Raw genomic sequence first — 3,558 nt, forward strand, 5'->3', positions numbered from 1 at the left:
CTCAGTAAAGTTTTGTACATCTGTATGGCAGCACATGGTTTGCAATTCTTAAGCAGCTTCCTCATACAAGACTTAGAAAGAATTGTCTTACTCTGCCTTACATTCCTTGCAGGTAGCAGAAATGTTCCTGAGGTCTCTTCCCACTTTTCTGTGCTTTTCTTTATTTCTGATGCACAGTGTCCAATGCTAACATTTCCTACCAGTTCACACTCATTTCCATTTACATGGGAGATCTTTCAGACTCTACTGGGAAATATACTTCTGTGATGTTTTTTTCTTTAGCCACAGACTCAGAGGTTTATTAGGACATTCATTAAGAAAATAATTCAAATCTCTGCCCAGTAGCTCATCAGATTATTTGGTTTTATTAGGTTTTCTGCTATGGGTTTAGAGGAGATCCTTATCAAGCAATGGAGCTAATGAAGCTCCTTTTCCTGTATTATATCAATATTAGGAGGATTAGTTGCACTCTCATTCAGAGCTGGTCAAATGAGGCTAAGGATATTTTTACTTTTCGTAACTCTAAGGTCCTCTCAGGCCCCTTAATCAATTCAGTTTAATTAATAAGTTTTAGAACCAATGCTTATGCTTTCCTCACCCTGTTTTAATGTAAGATACAGTCCTGCAAAGTATTGTGTAACCTCAACTGCCTGCTAGTCCAGCTGGAGCAGAGAATATTTGCCTTTGATTCTGGTAGATGATTATATTCTTTATTATCAGTTTGAATTTATTAGTAGTAACTGTTCCTGAATTTGTTAAAACTCCAAGAGACACTCCAGTAAACTCAGGACTGTGGCTTTCCTGTAAGAAGGGAACAGATGTGGAAAGAAGTCATGATATAGTCCCACACACAAAAAGAGAGCTTAGAAAGTACTACAAAATTCAAACTAAGGCAGAGGATCTTCAGACATATTATCTTGCACTGAAAAAGAAAATAGAGCATATAGTGTTGGGGGAAACAAACAAAATGTTTGTTGACAGAAAAATGTGCTCTCCCTGCTGTTTTGCCAGCCCAGGATAATTTTCTTCAGTGATGCTCTCCAAAATCTGCTCACCACATAGAGCTTTTTCTGGAACAAAGATGAATTTATGCAAGAAGGACCAACTGAAACCAAGCTGTGGTGTGTCAGCAGTTGAGAAATTTCAGTTGAAACATTTCTGGAATTGGCTATAAAATATTCTCCATGGAAAGGAAACACCTTCTATTCATTTGATATAGTCTCATTAAATGTATCCTGTTAACAAGCCTCTCTGATTCCAAGGCTGCAGTGGCAGATCAATCTTAAAAGGCTCCTGAGCCCTACAAATGTACCTAAGTCTTTACTCAGCTCCACATAAGAGACCCCAAAGGCAACTCTATAAAAGCATAAATTTACCTGCACAAACCTGTGCCCCTCTGCTGCTCACACAGCAAGCCTTCTTTTGCTGCAAACTGTGGGATTTGGACCAGAACTCACTAACATTGTAAGACCCTATAATGTAATAATAACAAATAATTTAATAATAATTTAATAATGAAATCTGTTATCTTCTCGATGCTTTCAGTAGCAGGGCCTTGCTGCTTTATGTACAGGGTATACCTACAAGCAGGTATGGATTGCAAGCATCAAACCTGGTGAGCCACTGACCAGTGATGAGGAGGGGAGATCAGAGATCAGACCAGCTGTACATGTGCAGAGGTGATGAAGAGTCCTTCTAAAACAGTCCCTGTTGGTTTTTTCCAGCAGCACTGGCATCTTAGCAGATTTCTTCTAGATGCTGTGTGAAAATTAAATAAACTGTGGAGAAGGATGAGTGGAGTCTTCTCAAGCAACACAAGATGTTCTTTTTAAGAAAAGCAGGCCAACTTGCTGTGCCTGGGGCAATGGGCAGGGAAACAACCAAAAAAAAAAATTATGGAAAAATTCAAAATGAAGGCTGAAGTTTGCTGAAGTTTTGGCCACACAGGCCAGAATTACTTTCAGTGAAAAAAAGAAGGTTACCCTACTCTGTTTCAGAGTCAAAACTTCAAGACACTTCTCAAAGCATTGCAGCCCCTGCCATTATGTCCAGCATGGGCTCCATAGTGAGCCAGAGCTGAGCCTATTCATTGAAAAGTGGGAGTCACACTGATTTCATTCATGTGAAGCATTTAAATCATATTTAATTTTAATTAATTCAATTTAATTTTTGTTACATTCTTTGAATGCTTGCAATTATTATGTTGACTCCTATAAGCAGAGAATGAGCTTCTTATCTGAACATAGCTGATGGCAGCAGGTAGAGGACCTTAAGGTGGATTCCAACCTAATTTCCAAACAAAAGAAAAGGCATGTGACTGAAGACAAAAGTATGATTCTTTGGTTTTAGATTTTACTTCTCACTGCAGTGAATTTGGTAATTAAAATCTGTGCGCAGACAAATTGCAAATACCAGAGAAATACTAGTTCTGTGCTTTCATACACACCATTGCTGTAAGAGCTACATCTCCAGAGATATCAGGGGAGGGTTTGGCTTTATACCAACGTGAAAGAAAAAGCTAATGTTAATTTTCATGCTTCTAAATTATGAGTTGTAGGAAAACCTGACAGCCTCTTGATGAAGTAGTCTTTTTGATTAAGCAATTACTGGTCTTGTCAATCAGTTTAAACTCCAGTCCCAATGACAAAGAAGTTCATCTTCTTCAAGAGTGCTACAATGATTATGATCTGGATGCACAGCAGAGCACAGCACCACCCCTAACTTGCTTTGGGGTTGGATGGTCAGTCAGCTTCAAGGGTACTCTGAGAACCCATCAGACTCTTGTTAAAGAAAGATACAGGGAGTAAGGTGTTGTTTTGGATTTAATGCAGCCTTCAGCATCTTCCAAAGTGGAGAAACGTGGATCTGTCTTCAATACTAAAGAGAGGAGAGTGAGTGTGAGACTTGCTCTAGATGTACCTAAGTGGTCCTTGTCTACTGATGGTTGCTCTCGTGTTTCTCTGGCAGTGTCTGAAGGACAGAGAAGCAGTGCTCCACATCAGCAGATCAGTTTGCATTTGGCACCTTCAGATCTCTCTACTTTCTAAGTTGCCTGTGCAAGGGCTTCTCAGGGCCCTTTTGCACAGAAGTTGAAAGGCTGAAGGGAAAGCTACTTACCATGTTATTTTTAGAAATGTGGAAAAAAAAAAGTTCTCAAACTGCAGTTTTTAATGGTCATTTGAGCCATTCAAGTGATGAATTGTGACGAGTGACTGTAAATGGTAAATTCTCACCTTAAAGGGCATATTCTTAGCCTGGTAACAGACCATTTTGAGGCATCTCCCATTTTTACTACTGAAGTCTGTTCTAACACCTGGTGTTGATACCACCAAGGCTGAAGGTTTGGATGACAGGGTCAAACTTCTTTTCAGCAGTGCTTTAGCGAATACACGTCTCTGATAGTGGTTAAAGGTCAGATGAACAACATTCATGCTTGATAGAGTCTATCAGATGTCACAGGTTTGTTACAACTCAGTATCCCTGGCCTTTTCTGGTGACACATTCCACTATTGTATTTTGCACAAAGTTGAGAGTTCTAGAACACTTCCACACAGCCAT

The sequence above is a fragment of the Heliangelus exortis genome, chromosome 1 (genome assembly GCF_036169615.1).
Source record: "Heliangelus exortis chromosome 1, bHelExo1.hap1, whole genome shotgun sequence".
Classification (NCBI taxonomy): Eukaryota; Metazoa; Chordata; class Aves; order Apodiformes; family Trochilidae; genus Heliangelus; species Heliangelus exortis.